The sequence below is a fragment of the Bos javanicus genome, chromosome 1, assembly GCF_032452875.1.
Source record: "Bos javanicus breed banteng chromosome 1, ARS-OSU_banteng_1.0, whole genome shotgun sequence".
In the NCBI taxonomy this organism is placed as follows: Eukaryota; Metazoa; Chordata; class Mammalia; order Artiodactyla; family Bovidae; genus Bos; species Bos javanicus.
In genome coordinates this window covers 25,237,207-25,260,958 of record NC_083868.1, presented here as the reverse complement: position 1 = coordinate 25,260,958, position 23,752 = coordinate 25,237,207, and the positions used below count along the sequence as shown (strand labels likewise).

At 36.0% G+C, this 23,752-nt stretch overlaps 1 protein-coding gene across 9 annotated transcripts in view; it reads right to left on the bottom strand.

Annotated features, from left to right (window-relative positions):
• Positions 1-23,752, bottom strand: part of ROBO2 (roundabout guidance receptor 2) — a 652,403-nt gene that overhangs the window by 146,573 nt on the left and 482,078 nt on the right. The window lies entirely within an intron of this gene.

Sequence of the window (23,752 nt, the reverse complement as noted above, 5' to 3'; positions counted from 1 at the left end):
ACATTCTTTTCATATCTGATTTTTATTCTTGATTTTCACTGATGGTCTTTGTTATTTCACACACACAATTTTGCAATAGCTTCTAGGTGATCACACTGACTGTCTTTCCCATACACACCACACTGTTAAAGCTATACTTCCAAAATATTACTTTAATTGGTTCTAGATGATCACAACTAACTGACTTTCTATTGCTTTAAGGACCAAGAAACATTTTAGGCTTTCAATGAAGAGTATTATAATTAGATTTTCTCTACTTCCAGCTTCAGCTAAAAGAATAAAACAGTTTATCATGATTTTCAAGTTGAGGCATGGGCCTAATAAAAGTTCTGTCTATTGTCTGCATGTTTTGGGTTAAACTTTCACTGATTTACAATGTCATAAGTCATGAGGGTGGAGAAGGCAATGGCACCCCACTCCAGTACTCTTGCCTGGAAAATCCCATGGGCAGAGGAGCCTGGTAGGCTGCAGTCCACGGGGTAGCTAAAGGTCAGACACGACTGAGCAACTTCACTTTCACTTTTCACTTTCATGCATTGGAGAAGGAAATGGCAACCCACTCCAGTGTTCTTGCCTGGAGAATCCCAGGGACGGGGGAGCCTGGTGGGCTGTCATCTCTGGGGTCGCACAGAGTCGGACATGACTGAAGAGACTTAGCAGCAAGTCATGAGGGAAGCCTTATTATCCATCACTCGTGTTTGAAGCTATCCATTACCTCACTAGAAAACTATGATTATTTCCTCCTCAAAACAAAACAAACAAAAACCTACCACCAACCCCCAGAGAGCAAACAAACAAAAAAAAGATTGCTACACCAATCATTTTGCACTTGCTCACATTTTGTATTGTCTATTTTGATAAACCCAATTTTGATAAAGGTGAGATCCTGTCTGCTTCACTCACTGCTATAGCCACAGTCCCAACATAGAGCTTTTAGCATCCAAGAGCATAACCAAGTGTTTAAGAGCAGACTCTGGTTTTCGAGACTTTCTGATGATGATGTATCCAACTTCTTGCTCACTTTCTTCTAACCATGTGGCCTTCTTCCCTTTGCTGAACATAACTACCTAATTATCACTGTCTCTCTGTACTTCTCTTATAATTTCAGGGAATGCCCTTCCCCTGCAGTGTTCATTGCTGATCATTCTTGACTTTCAAGATAGCCCAGATATCCACTCAAAGATGTCTTCCTGTCCAAACAATGTAAAGTAGTTCTCTGCTCATCAGTTACTTTCTCAAATTATTTTTAGTTGTTTTTATTCTTTGTTTTCATATTTTCGTTACACTGAATACTTTTTATCTTCACAGAATATACCTCTATCAAGCATTTGCTTGCTTGTTTATTGTCTTCCTAGTTTTCAGGAGCACGTATGCTCCCTGAGAACAATAACTGGTTCTCTCTTGTTCCATACCATATACCCCGAAGCCCAGCAAATAGCACCTGACATCTTGGATATGCTCAATGAATGCTTATTGGGTGTATCATGAACCATCCAACAAATGCTTACAATTCTTCAGTAGTTCTTTCATGGTTATTAGTAAACTAAAAGGTAAATTAACACGAAATACAGAACTGTATTATATCAAGGAACAAAGTAATGCTATTAATTTTATATATCAGCAATTAGTTCTGAAGTGTAGGTTAACTCAAACAAAATATTATAAATGTTAACCCTCAGAAAACTGAATACATAAATGCTACCATGGAGATGGAGTTAAAATAAAGGAGTCAGCAAATCCTGACCAGGAATCTAGACATTTGAGTTACATATTATCATTATAAATTTCTGTATGTAAATTAGTAACATGAAAAACAAAACTCTCTGCACCAAAATAAATAATTCTAGGAGACTATTTTAAACAAATGTGAGGACTACAGGAGAACCAAGTCAAGTTTTGTGCTTTGTTCAATTCTTTTGAGTATATTAAAATTATTTCAGCAACTAGAGTGGTTTTAATTACATTATTAAAATAATGACAATAAAATATATTTGCATGGTGTTCTTAAATATACTTTTTAATATATTCTTATAATTTTGGTAGGTGAGGAATAAAGGTACTATATCCTATTTAGAAAATTAGACAATTTAGGCATATAAACTTCAACGAGAAATTACATAGCTTATTTTTACACTTTTATAAAATATGGTATAATGGAACCTGGAATATAATGTTCAGTTTTACTCCCTACATATCAAGAAAGGAATTACAGACATAAAAATTGAAAAGGTGACAGTTTTTCATGTGTAAACTCTTCATGTGTAAAAATAATAACTTCAAAAAATACTATTTAAGTCTAGAAAACCATGAAGAATATGAATCTGTGAACATGGAAATACTTACAAAAATCCCCAAATATTAATATTAAAGATTCTTAAAGCTTAAATAAAATACTTTTAGGATAAGAGGGGGAAAGGATGTTTAATTATGAAAAATAAGAGAATACATGGATCCTGGTTATTCCTAGAAACCAGCAGATTATAAATTCTGAGACACAGGGAAAATTTGAAAAGTTATTGTGTCTAGTATAATGTCCTCATTTTAAGATTATAAAAATAACACTTTACTATTCAGAGTCTAGGAATTCATTGGTAGCAAAAGTTTAGACCGTATTAAATACTAGCTCTCCTGGCACATTCTTCATCAACTATATTACAGTGGTTACAACTTTCAACAAAGAGAAAGTATAAAGATTCATTTTTTAAAAAGTCATGATAAATGATTCTATAGAGGGAAATTAAAAGGATATACTACCCAAATGGCAGCTGCTCCCACAAAATTGAGTTGTTACTAGAATTTCAAGCCTCATGGTATGAATACAGAAATTTATACTAGATACTGTAAAATCCTAATTGCAATGTGCTCATTTGTGGACTGAAATCTGTATGAAAGCAAGTTGTGTGTGTATGTGTGTTTCGGTCTGCTACTGTTTTAAAATTATTGAAATAACTGGTATTTAAAATTTTGACACTTTTACATAGAAATTTGGATTTTAAGGTCTGTCTTCCTTCAAAGTACACACTTTTTCATCTTCATAAAAGTGCCTATGGGGATCTAATTCAACTGTACAACTGGAGACAGTGCTGCTCCTTCCAGCATGACTGAAACAATGTGCCAGTCTGCAGCCTGAGCCCTGACAATACCCACCATCCAGGAGACTGAAGCATGCCACGGTACCTTGGTCAATTTCCACAGTAAGATGCGTCTCAGGTCAGAGAAATCACAGTAAGATGCGTCTCAGGTCAGAGAAATGACCAACGTATAGTTGTGATCAAATCAGCTCTTACCTCCAAAAATTTAAGATATATGAGGGTTGGTTTTAAAGAAATTATGTGTAAGTAGCTTCAAAACCCAGAAAGAGGTAAACATTTAGCTCATTGCTACTTTTACATTTAGGCAATCTGAGGCAAAATATGATAAAGTTCCTTTCCTAAGGCCACACACGTCGAGACAATTATAGTCAGGGGGAAAATTGTCATGACTATCTACTACCAATCTCTGCTTTCTCTAACAGGTCATGATGTCTCCGAGACATAATTTGCCTCCTAAAAGTACATGTTTCACAAGCAATTAGATGTCAAATATTTCCACAGGTCCAATAACTGTGACCTTATTTCTTTTATTTCTTTCTGGTAATACTAATCTCATTGATGCTTTACAGTATTTGATTGGATAACTGGGAAATATTAATTTTCCCTAGAGAGCAAATATTACTAATATAAATGATTATAAATAACAGATCCTTGTATTTAATGAGATCTTAACAGTTTACAGCGGAGATTCATATAAGATTTCACAACAATAAATGACTTAAAGAAAATGCCTATTTCCAAACACCATTTTATAAAAGAAGATACTGAGATTGTGGTCTTGAGTTATAAATAGATTGAAATCGATGTCCTGTGCATGAGTGTCCATTCATTTTTCTAACACAAAGCAACACTCTTTCTCATTTGATGTGTATGTTTACTGCTCTGTGTGCATGTGGTAGAGTCGGACATGACTGAGTGCCTTAACTTTCACTTTTCACTTTCATGCATTGGAGAAGGAAATGGCAACCCACTCCAGTGTTCTTGCCAGAATCCCAGGGACGGGGGAGCCTGGTGGGCTGCCGTCTATGGGGTCTCACAGAGTCGGACACGACTGAAGTGACTTAGCAGCAGCAGCAGCAGTAGCAGTGCATATGCTTTGGGCAGGTGTGTATTTCTACATCAAACTCTGTATCTCAAAAACTTCAGAAAGTAACTTTTTTTTTTATGTACTGTTTTTTGTTTTTATTTTTTTCCCTTTTCTTTTTTTTAATTTTAATTTTATTTTTTAACTTTACAATATTGTATTGGTTTTGCCATGTATCAAAATGAATCCACCACAGGTATACCTGTGGTGGATTCATTTTGATACATGGCAAAACCAATACAGAAAGTAACTTTTACCAATATTTTTTTCTCAGTATTACTCTAAAACCAACTGTAATCATAGAAGGTTCACAAGTGTGTTTCCCAAAATATATACAGTTTAAAATTATTGTTTTATTAAACAATCTAATGTAGCTACAATTTTCTGATTAGCTCTTATTGCTGTTGTTGTGTCGCTAAGTCATATCTGACTCTTTTGCAACCCCATCGACTGTAGCCCGCTAGGCTCCTCTGTCCATGGGTTTCCCAGGCAAGATTGCAGGAGCAGGTTGCCATTTCCTTCTCCAGAGCACCTTCCCAACCCAAGGATCAAACCCGTGTCTCCTCCATCTCCTGCATTGGAAATTTTTTTTCTTTTTTTTTTACCACAGAGCCACCTGGGAAGCCCCTTCTTTACATAGTGGAGAATAAATCTGTAGTAACCAGAGCATACTTTGGTATAAAAGAGCTAGTTTTCAGATATGATCAACATGCAGGAGGTATTTTCTGACTTTAATTAAAAATAAGGAAAAAACAACCATGAAACAACTTTACTGGTTGAGGAAATCCTAACAGAAATTCGGTGATTCTGATTGTGAAATATGCCAGTCTCAGAACTGTATAAATGCAGTCATTGTTGCCAGGTTTGATTAATGACAGTGGTCCAATCATGTGCTGACAGTCCCCGCTATAAAGATATCTTTCTTTCTCTTTTCCTGATATGAACATTGCTGAAAAATGTAACCCAATCATATCTGGCCCCTGGACATCATGTGCTATCATCACTGCACCATGAATTGAGATTGATTGGTAACCAGCTGTGACAAAGTAGGAAAAGCAGCTCTGGTTTTTGTGCTGTTTTTTTCTTTTCCCCAAAAGAAAACAACAAGAGAAAAAGAGAACTGAATTGTGTCAAACCACTACCATCTGTTCTGCTAAATAATAAACAAAGCAAAATCAATTTATTTTAATACTGAAAACAACAGTCTGTATGCAATGTTATGTTTGTGTGGGATCTTACATTGAATGAATATTCTTAAAAGTGCGTCAAAAGAGAAAATATTATTGATTTTTAATAAACGAAGTACCTTCTTAAAGTATTCTAAAGTCACTTCCAAATTTAAATGAAAGTGTCTATCTTATTTCTTCTTGCTAAAGAAACCTTCTCTCACAACCAGTGGGAAGATTTCCTATAAATTTAAATTTACTGTGAAAATACCAAAAAAGGACTTTGAAAACTGGCAATATTTGACAACATAACTACATGTTATGCATTTCTCATACTTTGCAATCCCCAATGTACCTTAGGCTTCTAGAGTAGGAACTTCTAATGATTTTCTGAGTTTTATGAATATAATTAAGATAATATAGGGACCACCTCCTCCAAATCTTCCACAATGGGCTACAGAATTTGGGAAGAGAAAAGACAAAAGGAAATACACTACATTTTCTATTACACACTGGAATTCTACTATGTTCAAGTCCTTGGATCTCATTGCCTTGTGTGAATTACGTGAGGGCTCTGCACTAATAAAACTTCCTGAATGACTGTTCTCATCTCAAAAACACCTTTGTTTTTCATGAAGGAAATTTATTTCCTCAGCATTTTTAGTTTTTGAAATCACCTACTGCTCCTTGTTATAAGATGTCTGGCTTCAGTTCTAGAATGAGTGTTCTGAATCAGCACTTAAAATTTTGTTACATATCTGCTTTATTAATCATTAAGTTGGCCAATTGTAAAAATTATGAATTGAACAAGGAAATACTTAATGTCTACAGAAGTAAATGTTTCTTTCCTTTTAGGGAGACTTGAAAAGTTTGTTTTCAATTTTCAAAGTACTTGCACTCAATCAAAAGAGCTGAAGGTCACCTCACACCTTTCAGATTCTTTCAGAAAATAAAGAAACGTCTGCAACAATAGGCATTCTGTTATTCCAAATTCAATGAACATTTAACTATGCAGCTTTAATATGATGCTGTTATTGCCTTGTTAAGATAAAGTCTATTGCCTTGTTTTCAACAAAAGAATTTTTATGATAAAAAATCACTCACTAATCTAATGGAATCATTTACTAATAATTAGAGTCATACCGATCAACTGGTCAATACCACTATACAGATTACAGTGAGCATGGAGATGCAGCCAGTTAGAACCCACTGATATGTTTCAATTGCTCAAAAAGAGTACATAGCAGAATCTCACAACTTCTCAAAGCATTCTTTTATACAACATAAACCTTCTCGGAGAAATTTAAATCTTTTGCTTCTTTCACACTTGACAGTTGAAAAAAAGGAAAAGTGTTTCAATTTTCCTAACATGATCTCTCTGCTCACAATTTTTCAAAGAAAATCCTTCCACAGACTATACTTGAAACTGTTATTAAAACTAACATAAGCACTTCTTGGTAGCCTAGATCCCAGGTGATAGTTTCTTAATCTATAATATTTAAAGTGTGTCCTAAAGTCAAGCTTTTAAATCACAATTGAGAGCCGGAACCCTGAAATGAACACAATAAGCCATTATTTTGCTGGCAAAGGGATATCAAGTGAAGTTGTCTGTACGTGACAGCCTATGAGGGTCACTCTCCTTTTTATCTACAATTACAATGCAGGCTAATATTTACAGTTTGGATGAATGAAACTTGATTCTTTCAGGTTTTGTAAGGAAGACTGAGCAAAGCACTTAAGAGCAGTATGAAGAACAGATATCTCTTAAAAATTACAATTCACATAACATTCATTGAGGAAGGAAAGAAAACAAGATTTTCAGATTAGACTTGTTGGGAAATTGTAGAGAAAAGTAGTCCCCCAGCAGAACTTGCTGTTCTCTTCTGGAAGCTTATACTGAAAGCTAAAACGAAACTTGAAACACGACGCCACTCTGACTCTGTCTTCATTAACCAAACAATATTTTATCCTTTTATTTTTTGCTTTCCATAAATGCTATCCTTGTCATCTTCATCTTAATGCAAGCTGGCTCCACCCTTGTGAACTTGACCCACCAGTGGAAAACACCTCTTATAGTCTCTCTTTAGAGACAAGAAGTTTCAGCGTTTTTTTTTTTTCTTTTATTTATGTATTTATTTATTTTTACTTTACAATATTGTATTGGTTTTGCCATACATCAACATGCATCCGCCACGGGTGTACACATGTTCCCCATCCTGAACTGCCCCCGCCACCTCCCTCCCCATACCATCCCTCTGGGTCATCCCAGTGTTTTCTAACTAAAAAGCTAAGAGGAAAGAAGCAGACAAAAAAAGACATCTAAAATACCCATAAGAATATAACAACAGTTGACTTAACACAAAGCACATTTCAGACCATAGGATAACTTGGCCCAAACAACAAGGCCTTGAATGACTGCCAGGGATCCCAGACATTGACCATCTTGGAACCAGAGCCCCAGTCTGGAGACGGGGCAATTAAACCAAACCACAGCTGAGTCCTTCCACAAAGGCCAAAACACCCTGCTCACCCCAAACTAAAAGTCCTCCAAGTTTGAATCACTGAAGCTGTGGCTGTCTGTTGAGTGTTCCTATCTCTTCCATCTTCACCTGTGGCAGACCTTGAAGACTCACAATTAATTCTCTTGGCAAACCTGTGGACACGTGAAATTCACAGCCTGATATCCTTGGTCTCCACCCAAGTTTCCATATTTTCCTGTCATCTTATTCTCTCATTTTTACCTCCTCTGCAGTGAGTTTTGTCTCCTGATATAACCCCTCACAATTTTTTTTCTGTGGTCCTCTTCGCAAAATTTTTCAGTGTGCTTTCTGAACTACCTGTTTGCTGACTGGTAAGACTTTCTTATATTCTATCTTTCTCAGATTTTCACCTTCACCTCCATGCATTAATGGAAATCTAGCTTTCTCCTGTGGGTCTGAGGAAGAGAGAAAGTGAGAATATCTTCCAGCCATTCCAAATGATTACCCAGAGCCTGAGTTACTAAAAACATAATTTTTCTTTTTTTGGAAAGAGTTACATATCCTCAAAACAAGCAAAAAAAAATTTTTTAAGCAAAACAAAAAGCCCTCTCCTATTGGACAGCAATCCTGTTATCCAGTTTTCAAATGGAATCTTTAGAATTTCTAGTTGACAAACATGGCATTTAATCAGGACCTGCTTCCTAAGGGCTGTTGTAAGGATTAAATGAGTTAATACATTCAGAGTGTTGAGACCTGAACCTGGCATATGGAAAATGCCCAATATGTCATGTAAAAGTTTCCACAACTGCCCATCACTTCTCTCATGTCTGCCCTTCAGAGATATTGTCTCCATCTCCCTTTGCCATTGTCTCACAGCAAGATTTTGGAATCTGTCCTCAATTGGAATGGCTCTGCCTTTGAAATCTGAAGTTCAGATATCTGATTCTGTTAAAATTTTATATGATTCCTACTCTATTAATTAGTTTACAAACTGAAACTCTTCCTCCATATCTAGTACTCATTCATATCAACACTTTCATTGTCCCACTGCCTTTTGGTTGTATTTGCCTAGGATAACCTCTATTATGTATTGATATTGGGCTTCCCAGGTTGCACTAGTAGTAAAGAACCCTCCTGCCAATGCAGGAGACCTAAGAGACATGGGTTTGATTGCTGGGTTGGGAAGATCCCCTGGAGGAAGGCATGGCAACCCATTTTAGTATACATGCCTGGAGAATCCCATGGACAGAGGAGTCTGGTGGGCTATGGTCTACAGAGCTGCAAAGAGTCGGACACTCCTGAAGTGACTTAGCATATTCATGCATAATAGTATACATATGTAAAGATATGTACCTATATGCTATCAAATCATGTATTCGTCTTTCCACACTCATAAAATTAAGTTCAAACCATTCTAGAGACATTTGGACTATTATTTGGTTCATAATATCAGAAAGGAATGTTGAATTATTTTCAAGATTATCCTTAATACTCAAGTATTATTGTGGTAATTTTCACTAACCATTAGCAGACTATTAAAATAATATCTGCAACACCTTAAGTGCATTGCTTTTAAACACTTTTTTAATATTTGCAGGTATTATTTTAACTAATTAGAACAGAAATCTTCAGAGTAAAAAGTGCAAATATATCACAATTAATGACACCACGTTGGAACAAATGGATTCGTGAAGCTGGTTAAATTATCCTTCAATTTGAAAATAATTATTTTATTGGCATAAATGCACTTAAGACAATTTGGTTTTACAATAGGACTGGAAACTGCAACATCAGATTTGGAAAATTGGTATACCTCACAGTTGTGTGTTTGGTTAGAAACTAATCTTAACTTCATGTACGTTTAGAAAAGGATTTTAGAGATTAAATCCAAACAGAGTCCACAGAAGTCACAGCTCAGACCAGACTTTTTGATGAGCAGTTCCTGCTCTTCTTGCACCCTTCTGAGTTGGGAATGAACTCTCTGCAGTAAGGACTGCAATTTGGGATAAAACAGACTTTCAAATTTGCCATCTACTTAGTGTCCTTGCAGTATGAACATGTTCCTTCATTGGTATTCACTAGGCACAGGAGAAGGCAATGGCACCCCCCTCCAGTACTCTTGCCTGGAAACTCCCATGGACAGAGGAGCCTGATAGGCTGCAGTCCATGGGGTCGCTAAGGGTCGGACACGACTGAGCGACTTCACTTTCACTTTTCCTTTTCATGCATTGGAGAAGGAAATGGCAACCCACTCCAGTGTTCTTGCCTGGAGAATCCCAGGGACGGCAGAGCCTGGTGGGCTGCCGTCGATGGGGTTGCACAGAGTCGGACACGACTGAACGACTTAGCAGCAAGCAGCAGCAGCAGGCACAGGAAAGATTTCTACATCATCAGAGAGATGTTCATTTTGGGCAGTGTTATGGAAGGTTAGAAAGGCTTTCTCTTCTTGCCTTCTGCCAACAGAAACCTCCTTGTGAAATGTGAATATGGAATGATTTAGAAATTCAACTTAATGACATAGGAGCACTTATCATCAAATGTGTCACAAAACTTGCCGTTTGGTAGATCTAAAGAAAATGAAGGTTCAGACATTTTTCTAATTAAGCTCCTAAACTAGTTTTACCAATTCAGCAAGTATTTAATGAGGAAAAATATAAAGAAAAATTCCCTGACTCGTATATTCTAGAAAATATGTAAAACTATACACGCATTCAAGTCATTAGTGAACTGAAGTGTCTTCCTGTGCTCAGAAATGACATGCTTATGTCAAATCCAATCATGGTATCTGCTGTCCATCTCACTGGTGTAAGCTTCATAGTTAAGGCAGTAAGAAAAGACTATTATCTTTGGAATCTATTTCTTTGAACTATATTCTATTATTTTTGTCCTGACAAAATCATATAAAATAGCATCGAGATGAGCTATGCCCAGATTCATCTTCTCCACTAAATCAAGTTTCTCAGCCTCAGCACTACCAACATTTTGGGCAGATTTTTCTTTGCTGTGCATAATAACAGGATGTTTAGCAGCATTCTTAGTGGTGGTGGTGGTGGTGGCTTAGTCGCTAAATCGTGTTTTACTCTTTGTGACCCCATGGACTGTAGCCTGCCAGGGTCCTCTGTTCATGGGATTTCTCAGGCAAGAATACCACAGTGGGTTGCCATTTTCTTCTCCAGGGGATCTTCCTGGCCCAGGGATCGAACCAGGGTCTCCTGTGTTACAAGCAGATTCTTTACCAGCTGAGCCACCATGGAAGCCTCTCCCAACTAGCTGACGGTAGCACCTAATCCCTCACATGTCCAACCAAAAGTGCCTTCAGACACTGTCAAATGTCCCTCTGAGAAAGAAAGAAGGATAAATTGTCCCAACTGAGAAGTACTGTACTATGATGAACGGGTATTTGGTGAGCCCCACATGTTAGATGTAGGGCTGGATACTGGAGATGAGGTAGAGATAAACATGCGAAGGGAGCTGGGAAGTCCAGGAGAAATAAAAACAATTACAATAATGACATCAGAGAGACTGAGGGTGGACTCCAGCTCTGCCAACTGTGGGTCCTGTGACCTAAGCGTGTAGTTCATCGGCTACAAGCTTTAGCGTCCTCCTTTGTGAAAAAAGGAGATCCATACTTCAAGATTGTTGGAAAGATGCATTATGTGTAACAATGTATAACAACCTAACATGGGGTGATACCTCAAAAATTATACTTCTTGTTATCTTAATATAATTTTCTTTAAAAATAAATCATTTTAGTATAGTAGTTACAGGGAGTGGACTTTAGGGCTAAAGTGATTGAATTTAAATATCTCTGTGGCCACTGAAATTTGCTCCACAGATTCCTCAACTGTAAAATAAACTCAGTATAAAAATACCTCTTTCATGAGGCAATTGTGATTGTTCAGTTAGTTGCATGTAAAGCATCTGTAAACATTAACTTTTACTCCCATAATCAATTTTAAGACATACATCTTTCATATTTTAAATCTCTGAAATTAGAAACCATCTACCAGCATTACTATGAACAGAGCTAGTGGAGGTGATGGAATTTAGCTGAGTTATTTAAAATCCTAAAAGATTGTGCTGTAAAAGTGATGCACTAGAGATGACATGTCATAATTGATTTGGCAATTTCTTTTTCTCCTTAACTCAGAGAAAAAATACTCTTGGATCTCACAAGTATGTAACTTGAATTCAGTTACATATGCTATTATATATGATTAAAAGTATTTAGATTAAATCTTTTGACTTATTATTCATCCAGGCACCCAATGGTGTAAATTTTAGTATTACTTTTAACTTCTTTTTATCCTATGAACCCTGATATAGTATCAATTCCTAATTTTAAAAAGCAATACTTTTTTTTGTACGGCCACTTGCACTAATATCCATGTTTGTGTATTCACAAGAAATACCCCAATGTACCCAATAAACTACCTTTTTAACTACTTCCTACCCAAGAGGCCTATGCCCAAACTTTCTCTACTCCAAGTTACACTATATATAAATGTAAATATCAATTTTCTAAGCATAGATACAAGGAGATATGTCTATTCACTGTGCTGAGTGAATCCCCATTTCACAATGTGTTTAGTACAAACACTTCAGTTGGAATTAGAAGCTTTCATAATAAAGCCTCAACTAACCTTACTAGCCTTAAGTGCCACTCCATGACGCTCCAGGGAAACCGAATCACTAATTGTTGGCCTATACTTCCACCACCAAAGCTTTTTCATCTTGTGTCCATCTCTTGGAATAGTCTTCTTTCCACTTATAGAAATTCTATTCTTCCTTTCAGAGCCATCTCTAGTGTCACATGGGAACAGAGAAGCTTTTATTTTCTGAAACCCTAAAGAGTCTTGTACATCATAGTCTGTATATAATTTTCCTTATTTAATAATTAATGTTTTTTTAATATCTCATACATTCCTCTAAAGTTCTTACCTTCCTTCTCAAATTCTTGAAAGCAAACTTGTTTTCTTATGTTAGGTCTCAACACTAGAAATGTTTGATTAATCTCTATGGTTACTTTTGAAATAATTCATGGAAATATAATATTTTATTAGTCTACCTTGAAGATTTTCATTATTCCTTTGAGGTAATTGATATCTTAGTATAAACTATGTTCAAAGTATTTTCTTTCACACTCTTTATGAAATCTTTCAAATAAAGGTAAAAGTCCTGATTGACATTTTTGTTTCTGTTAAATGTGTTATAAATATTTGGACATAATTATCAGAAAATATGAGTTAATAAATGGATTATTTATAGTTTCTATTGAAGTTTTTATAACAAATATTATATGTTGTATGAATTGTAGCAACACAGAATATTCAGATATTCCTTATAAAGATGACAAATGCCTATATATGATGAAATGAGTTTAAAGATATAATAACCTCTGCACAGTTATGCTCATAAGAATAGCAAAATTTCTGCACTGAGATTTTGTCACAAGGCTATTCCATAGATCTACATGATTGGTCAATCACCTTCTAAGAAGAAACTTCAAGTACATTAATTTACTGGGAAAGGCTCACTGTGTCCCAATCACAGCTCCCCCTACCTAAATATGGTTTTTTAGGATGAAGCTCCAATGAGTTAATACTAAATACCAACTAAAATAGATTTCACTAGGAATTGCTTCTTTTGTGGTAGAGTAGATTCTTATATGCTTTGGAAGCATTCTTTTATCACTTATCCTTGGCAGCTGTATCTTTTTCACACGCTAACAAAGACATAATCCTCATTTATCTTGTCACTGTAATACTGGGTTTCAATTTATTATTTTTTTCCCTTTTCTCTTTCAATTCATACCAGTTAACTTGAATATCTAGGTCAAGCAGCAACCTTCCCAAAGGGACAATTATAAGAAGTAAAATATATATATATGGGATTCCCTGGTGGCTCAAAGGTAAAGAATCTGCCTGCAATGTAGAGATGCAGGTTTGACCCCTGGGTTGGGAAGATCTCCTGGAGCATGGCAACCCACTCCAGTATTCTCGTCTTTAGAATCCCATGGACAGAGGAGCCTGGTGGGCTGCAGTCATAGGGCTGCAAAGAGTTGGACACAATTAAGTACCTGAGCACACATGCATATATATAGATATATAAACATGTGTTTATATATGCTTTCCTACAAACATGTATGTTTGTAGGAAATATAAAATCTGGAACACAGTTCAGCCTTTCAATTCATAACTGCCCATGAAACTGTTGATAATCAAATATTATCAAGAAAATATTCAAAAATACTCTTGGTAAATTCAAAAGTGGCCTAAGAATGCAACGGAGAAGGCAATGGCACCCCACTCCAGTACTCTTGCCTGGAAAATCCCATGGACGGAGGAGCATGGAAGGCTGCAATCCATGGGGTCGCTGAGGGTCGGACACGACTGAGCGACTTTACTTTCACTTTTCACTTTCATGCATTGGAGAAGGAAATGGCAACCCACTCCAGTGTTACTGCCTGGAGAATCCCAGGAATGGGGGAGCCTGGTGGGCTGTCATCTATGGGGTCGCACAGAATCGGACACGACTGAAGTGACTTAGCAGCAAGAATGCAAAGATGAGTTATTTTCATGCCCAAGAAAAATTCATAGTTCTAGTATTTATTCTTTACTCATGCTATTTAATTCACCTGGCAAGCGTTTCTTTAGCTTCTGATGTGCTTCTTGTTACTAAATTTTTCCCTAGATACATTGTTCAGAAGAACATGGGTATATTAATTTAAAATATTCTTATGAGAATAAAGATAGCTATAACTTTCAATTGGTGGTAGAAAACAGTAAATTTTTTGAAGATAAATTTATTTATTTGATATAATGAAATTATTGCTTATGAGTACCAGTTATAATGAAGAGTATAAAATCTTTGTTATGTACAGATATATTTTGTGACTCTAATGAAAGTGACACTTCCAAATGCTTCAAGCATTTACCAAGCTCTATTTTTCTAATCTTCAGTCCCAATGGAAAATGGACAAAAGTTGTTCCCATCCAGTACCCCAAAGTAGTGGTCAAGAGTATAGATTTTAGAGCCAGAAATCCTTGATCCTCATTAGGCCTCATTTTTCTCATTTGCAATATTGGGAGAATAACAATATTTATATCATGTCCCGAAGGTAAGTGTATTAACATAAAATGCCTAAAGTAGGCCTGATATAGAATAAACAGTAAGTAAATATAATTTATTATTATTATATTTATGAGAAAGGAAAATGTAATTAAAAACAACTCTTTTAAATCAGTACTAGGCTTTTTAAATAAAGTCTAATAAACTCTTTAAATAAAGTTTTTAAATAGACTATGTAGATAAGAATTCAGGCAGGGTCAAAAACAAATTTGGATTAAAAAAAGTGCATTTATACATAGAAATCTGAGAAGATACATGCAAAACATAAAAAGTAGGCATCATTGATAATGGGTATGAAATTGATTTTAATATTTTTTTAGGCTCATTCATTTCAAATCTTAGGGAATTTTTCCTACATAAAAGTATTAGCATACTTCCCAAATTGTTTTGCATTGTTGCTATTCATGGAGTCAGACCATTTCAGAATATAAGAGTTCTGCAGAGGTCATCCAGGGCAACCTACACATTTTGCAAATGTGGACTGTGGTACTCATACACGTAATATACATTGCTTAAAATAACTTGATGAATTATGACAGAGCTAAGGTAAGAATGTTCATCTCCTAAATTCTAGTTTACCTTACAGCTCCACATTACAATTCAGTTTCCTAAGAATAAGAACAATGGCAGCAAAAAACAACCAGAAATATATCTTAATTTGAAAAGCCCATGGAGTGATTAACTCATCTAAGTAATTCTAACCACAAATTGTCTTCTAAAGGCAAGGATCTGTATTGATAAAGTCAATTATAGACTCTTTTCTTTTTACATTTTATTAAAGTAACAGCCCAGGTATGATGAGAAAGAGTGTCTCTAATAGTGTGTCCAGTATATCCACCCTTGGGATACGGCGTGATGTGATGACTACCTCCTGGTACGCCTCTGGCCGTGTCCTCCTGTTTGGGCTAAGGTCCCGACCTCAGCCTAGCTGAATGCTCTAACATGCCACACTTTGATGGAAGCAGCGCACCTGCTGTGGCTCCTGGTGGGACAGCACTCACATGCCAATGACAGGTGGCAGTCAGGCAGATCCTTTTGCCCTGCAAACTGGCGCCTGGTCTTGGCTCTGCCCTCACACATCACAGGAGCTGCCAGTTAATGGACAGCAGAGCTTCTCTGACTTCAAGGCATTTCTTCTTCTAAGGATGCCCCAGCTTGTTAGCTGACCACTGGCCAGAACCCAAATTGCAAGCCAGTTCCTGCATTGTCCTTGAGCAGAAATTTACAACAGATGGGCCACTGTGGTCACAGGATGAGACAACTTGCACTCCCCACCCTAGGTGGCAATTAGTTTTGTGTTAACAGCAAATATTAGCACCTATTTGATGAAAACACAGAAAGAGGTATCATGTTCGCCTCCCTTTGAAAATTGCTAATTAATTCTATTTATAAGTAAAATCTGTATTTTCAGCTTCCAAGGAGGAAACCTTGACTTGGTCCAAGTTTAGATTTTCAAACCACCAGGACATTTTACATGTGGGTTATGAAACTGGTCTAAAAGCTACCTGGTCTAAAAGCTACCCTCAACAGTAATGTATATAGCATTCCTATAAAGTCATTCATAATACAGTGATTCTAACCAATTACCTAAGATTTTACCTAGAATGTAAAATTTGTAAGCAGCTGAATTCCATAAACAATTCATAATCACATAATTAGAGTTCATTAGTTTAAAATACAGGTTTCATGTTGGAGAGATTCTAAGTCAAGTGCTGTCGCGTCAAGACACACATATCAATGTGTGTCTTAGGAAACAACTTTAACTTCTTATGACATATCCCTCAAATGGGAGTGTTATTATGCTGGGACAATATGGTTTAAAATAATGAAATTAATATATACAAAAATCATTTAGAAGAATGTATGGCAAATAGTAAGTCTTGCTTTTATCATTACATAATCTTCCTACAAAGACTGTAAACAATGGTGGTTTCCTTATTATTAGCAGACAAATGGTACCAGGTAATGTGAGAAATTTGCATCAGATGTCTAATTGCACTGGGCCTAGAATATAATATCTGAACCATGTATAGTCTCCCAAAGGTAGAGAAAGGATGGCAACTTGTAAGCTTGGCAAATTGGATGGTAAAAGTTATAAATAAATCTATACAATTTAAAAGCAAATGTGATATATCTTAAATCAATAGTATCTTATGTGTTTCTGTGGAAATCAATCAGTGAGAGAGTGGAGACTGTATAATTATTCAATGAAATCATTTTATGTATTATTTTTTTTAATTAACTGTATTTTCTTTGTAGTTATCTACATAACTAATAAACATCATCAATCAGTTGGATTTCTAAAACAGAGATACCTGTTACATGAACCTCCTGTACAATGTTTCCAGTACTCTGAATTAGTTATATCATTTTAATAACCCTTTGAGGTAGAATGGATAGCATAATTATTCACCCTGTACAAATGATCAAAGCATAGGTCAATCATTAGTCCCATTACATTGCTCATCTATATCTCTAGGATATAAAACACAAAGAGTTTAAATAGCTTCTTCAAGGTCACACTCCTAGTTAGTGGTAGAGAAATCTGTTGAACATCAGTTCCAGAACATGTGAGTATAACTGAAGGGATAAATGATCAAACAGTGTCAGAACAAGGCTAAAATCCAACATCCCTGACAATGACCTAAATATTCTTTATGTTACTGGTAGCTGTATTAAAAGATCCCACAATAATGGTCCAGACAGTTCTAATTCTTCTTTTTTTTTCCAAGCAGAAATGGCAAAGACATCTGTATAGCTGAAAAATCATAGAATTCTAATTTACACTTTTCCTTGTATTTCTGAATCTTAGGGATTAGTCTTTTTTTTTTTTTAACAAAAGCTATGAACAATATTTATTAACATTGCTTTTCTCTTGCTTTCAGTATTTTTTGTCCTTTTTCTTTTTGAGAACTACTTTAATTGACCAATCTTGACCAGCCAGCCTAATCAGCATGGTTATTTATCATTAGCCCAAATTACCACATGTCCTTGAAACACACACTGTTATGTGAAGAAGGCTGATCTCCTCAGCAGGGTAGCTTAGCACCTGTTCAGCATCTCTGCATCCCAGAAGCACATGCTCTAAACAATGGAGCTTCCAAACAATTAATATAAGAACATTCTCCAGGGCTAAGCGAAAGGAGCCACTGACTGTAAAAATGCCACAAAAGGGGAATTATAAGTGGTTCTATACAGTTCCTTTTCTTAAGGAATTATGTATTTATGTGAATCTCACATTTCATGGAACTAAGAACTCAAAGTCTCTCTGAAAATAGACACACACTTTAGAGAAAGGAATTTGTCACTGGGTTCAGGAAAACATAGAATTTTGCATTATATATCTTTAAACTCTTTTTCTCTAGTCCCTTTTCTATTTTTATGAAATATTCATGAATTATAACCACTATAGGCAAGCCATCAACTGCATTTAGAATTCTCAGGCATACATAAGAAAGCAAATGACATTTTTTTTAATGTGACAAAAATAATTGATACTATGAACATTCCTTTCTCTACTCTAGATTCTTATTGAGGAAGTTAGTGTCACTCTAGAGTTATTGTTGAAAGTAAATAAAAATGAATTAAAATATCTTGGAACTAACTAGTAGTGATATACTGATATATGACTGATGCAAGATGTTAAATATCCTGTTTACCATTCTTTAAAAGCTTGCTTAATAATTATCTGAAATACAAGCTCTAATGACAAGCCTAGCTAAGAAAACTTAGTTAATTAATCAAACTACTTCTTACTCAAATTCATTGAAGAGGCATTTTTATTCTCTTCACAAATATTAAACTCTTGGTATATATCAATTTTATTGTTATGTCTTTGGTTGTGAATATATAGCATTATGTTTCTTTTATATTAATACATGCTATTTCTCATAAAGCTTCAGCATATGTATATTTTTTACATTACAAAACATACACTATTCCTATGCTATGATGGACCATGACAGAAAATGGAACATTCCCCAATATGGGCAATTTCTATCACAAGAAACACTTTGTGAAAAGATGTATTGAAGGAATCTGATCACCAAGAGTACTAATTAGCAAAAAGCTCCAGGTTTGCCTGGAAGAAAAAGATGCAGCACCCAAGAAAGACACTAGAACTACCTCGGTTTTAACTTTCATTAATGTTTCAGTATGTGAATACTTTGCTACATCACTCAGTTTGATTAACATAAAATAAAAAAAAAATCAAAACAGTATACTTACTTTGCTTTAAAGTGACTTGCTTTTACAGACTATCAGTGGGCATTATAAATACAGTAGGAACTTAACAACATAGGCAAAACTTAAAAGTATTTCTTCTACAATCTAAATTATACTTTGGAAAAAACTGTGCTTTTAAAACACATACTCCTTATGAACTACAGAACATCTTTCCATTTATTTCCTCATTCTGTTCTCCCTACCCACTTTATTTTCACAGTGGCGTGTAGAATTCTTGTGCCTAATAAATTGAGCTGGTGTCAGCTTAGTTGAGCACATATATATTGAGAGTCTCTGGAGAAAAAGATATTGATACTCAGCACAATCACAAAAAAGGCAATGACCTCCTTTTTCTTCCTGAAACTTTCAACTGTGAAAACAGTAGTCTTAGGATGTTTCTGCAAGTGTGGCTGAACAGGACCCTGTAGTGCTTTCCAGGGATATCTTCTTCCATATCCTATACTTTAGTTCCTCTCTGAAGTACCAAGGTAAGTACCAAGTAATGCACATTTCATGAGTTGTTTCACAGATGCTAAAACTGCCACCACATGGAAGATGATAACTACCCTTCTTCACCTGGATTTTTAAAGTGCTTTGCAGAAACCCCTGCAAGAGGTCCAGGCTTTTTAAGGCATGAGCCTTGCAAGGCCCTGAAGAAAAACTTTCTCTGGTCCTATCCTATCTCTCATGTTTTGGTTTGCTTGGCCTCACTGTACATTGAGCACAGAGATAACACAAGCAATTAACATTTTAATCTCTTAGACAGTAAAGAATCCTCAGACAGTAAAGAATCCTCCTGCAATGCAGGAGAGCTGGGTTTGATCCTTCGGTTGGGAAGAATCCCTGGAGAAGGGAATGGCTACCCACTCCAGTATTCTAACCTGGAGAATTCCATTGACAGCTGAGGCTGGTGGGCTATAGTCCATGGGTCCCAAAGAATCAAACATGACTGAGCAACAAATGCTTTGACACTTTTCACTACTTCCATAAAATGAAGGGTCCTTCCAATTGTCTCTGTCATATGGAAAATGTCCAGATAAATAACTTTTCCCTGGTTGGGTATCAAGGTTATTGTTATACATGGGGATTACTATTAACTAACCTCACTGAAATATTAAAGCAAAAATTGTCTTTCGTATAACTCATCAATGGTAAACTGTAATTTCATTAATGATAGTTACTGAGAAAGGTCAGAAATTTAGGGCTAAATCAAAGAAAGAGGTACAGGGGTACCACTTTATTTTCACAGCAAAGAAAAAAACTACTCTGTTAATTCGTCTCTGGTTACTGAAAGGCTGGTACAGATTTCTTTGTCTGTGTTGAAAGTTTAAATAGCTATCATAGCATTTCATAAATTTAAACTTGAACTGAAAAGCTTTTCTTGTCTCCAAAAGAAAAATAGTCACATATTACTTACAGAGTAATTACAGGCTATGCAGCTGCCCTATAAAGCTTTACTATAAATGTTTTAAGCATGAACTACTACATAAACCTCATTCAAATTACATTAAATGTTAAGCCAAAGAAATGTCATCCTCCACACCACTCCACACAATTGCTTACACAAGAACAATGGCCATCTCCCTAGTCTGAGACCTAAATAATGTAATAGAATCAATGTTGTTGATTTAGGCTATGGGTTGTTTAAAGTCATTACTGTTATTCGTCACCAAGTAAAGAGGTCTCCCTCCCCCTCATTATGCAAAAGTGAAGCTTATGCTAATGCATACAAAGCTAAGAATGAATAAGCTTCTTTGAAATACCATTTAAAGATTGAGATTTCAAGAAAAATACATGGCTTCTATCATGATAAAAATACTGACCTCAATTTCTACATTGCACTGATCCTTGCTTTAAGCCTTTCTAACATACAATTTTAAAGCTTACACAGCATTTCCATTTGCCTAATACTTTAAAAATATTTAGCTGGTCACACAAAGCACTGTAGTCATCTCATGGCAGTAATAGAAGAATATAGAGTACAAACCTACAAACTGTTTCAAGGGAAGTTAGTAGAGGCATGATTTCAAAAATTTCAACTTTGCCTTTAGAGGTTTTTATATCAGACGTTCATAAAATGCAGCTTTAATGCTGTTATTTGATTTACATGTATCATTTTGAGCTCTGAAACAAATGAATAGGGCAACATTTGGAGAACATTGTGGCAAATACAGTTGTCAGGTTTATGACCTAACACCTAGAGCAATCTGGGAACAAATCAAACTAGGCTTAAGCTATATTTTCACTGAATTCAAACATATAGACGCATTAAAATGTAATACACCCTTACAACTTTCTATTTTTTCAACTTTTGTCCATGGGATCCTATTTAATGATTAAAAATATCAAGGACGTAATGTGAGTATTATGTAAACCTGGGTAATCATGTGACAAAAATAGCACTCCGTGTAGCTTTTCTTCCTAAAGTCCCAGAAAGCCAGTCTAATTATGAGAAAACACTTGACACATCCAGGTTTGGAAACATTCTTAGGACACCTGGCCAGAACAGCTTAAGGTCATAAAACAAGAAGAGACTGAGAACCTGTCATAGAACAGAGGAGACCGGGAAAACGTGACAACTTAAGAAAATATCCTGTAACATCCAACCAAAGTACCCCAGATAGGATCCTGGAGGAAAAGGAAGGCTGGTGAATTCAAAATAATGCATATAAACTTTCATTTTCATGTATCTGCATTTGTCTATTATGAGTTATAGATCTGTCACAGTTGTATAAGATAACAATATGGGGACTTTCTGAACTATCTCTTTGAATTTTCTCTGTGAATCCAAAAGTATCCCTAAATGAGAGATTTTGTATGGACAAGCTGTTTTTTTCTAGTAATTGAAAATTAGTCTTTGTTTATGCTCATTTTACAATATTATTAATCTCTTAGTCTTACATCAACATTTTAAAATTATACACAAAGTACCGTCAAATTTGTGGAAAGTTAGTGTATCTGTAGAAAATGGACTCCAGCAACTCAAATTCATCAATCACCTCTACTTGCTTTTCAACAGGCTTCTCCACTGGGAAAGTTTGAGGAGCTTCACGTGCAACAAACCTCTCCTAGCAGCATTCCTTTAAAACTAGATATCTGACTGTGCTTTGCTTAGTTGCTCAGTCGTGTCCAATCTCATGGACTGTAGCTCACCAGGCTCCTCTGTCCATGGGATTCTCCAGGCAAGAATACTGGAGTGGGTTGCCACGCCCTCTCCAGAAGATCTTCCCAACCCAGGGATCAAACCCAGGTCTCCCACATTGCAGGCAGATTCTTTACCACCTCAGCCACCAGGGAAGGCCTGGTGTCAGGAAGATATCTGACAGCAAAATGAAAAACGAAACATAGAGTCTATTTCTCTACTATTTATGCTGAAAGCTAAGCAAATTAAAATATTCACTTGTCTCATTCCTATGCTGCTGCTGCTGCTGCTGCTAAGTCGCTTCAGTTGTGTCCGACTCTGTGCGACCCCATAGACAGCAGCCCAACCAGGCTTCCCTGTCCCTGGGATTCTCAAGGCAAGAACACTGGAGTGGGTTGCCATTTCCTTCTTCAATGCATGAAAGCGAAGAGTGAAAGTGAAGTCGCTCAGTCGTGTCTGACTCTTAGCGACCCCATGGACTGCAGCCTACCAGGCTCCTCTGTACATGGGATTTTCCAGGCAAGAGTACTAGAGTGGGGTGCCATTGCCTTCTCCACTCATTCCTATAGTAGATTGCAAAGGAACCTCTCACTATTTAAAATGTTTGGTCCATTTCAAGTCAGTGCTGTTGATGATGTGATTTTAGAAAGTATAATGTCATAGACCTAGGGATATATAAAATTGAGATTTTGAAATGAATGTATACATTCAGGAAGGAAACAACAGCAGTGTCAGTGAAAGCACAAAAAAAGGCAATTTCTTTTCTGTGAAAGTATGTTTATACTCAGACAGTTGAATGGAACCTAATTTCTTTTTTAGGAAAGAAAATTAGCAAAAAAGCAGGATATGAAATGTTTTGCAGATCATGATTATAGTAGGTGTGATGCCTGTAGTTTCAGAAGGCAGGACTAGGAGGAAGGCCAAACAAATTTATAGCTAAACTCACTTGTTACATAAGAATAAAAAAACGTGGTTGATCTATTTGATTATAAAAGTCAAGGTCCTGGGAGAATTTAGACTACAAAAATGTTTTATATTTATTTTCAGAAAAGATTACAAACATTTCTGGGCTTATCATCGAGAGATGAGAGACTGGGTTTTGTGATAAAAAGAACAGAAAAGAGTTGGAAGAGTTCTCCATGAAGAGATGACAAATGAGAAAGTGACAGGGAGTCCTTAAATGAAAATTCCTTCTATGGCTAGTGATATACCTTTTCATTTTTGTATTGAATTCAATCTCTGTTTTGTCACAGACCCTATAATCCACTATACCCAGCAGCTTTCTGTAGCTTTGGCAATAGAGCAGTAGTTGAAGGATATAGTTGGGGTGGGTGGGTCGTTAGGAATTCAGCAGGAATATAATGGAAGACCCGGATAGGGCATGAGAGAAAGAGAGTTCTTCAGGAATCCTTGATAGTCGGGGATTGCAGATG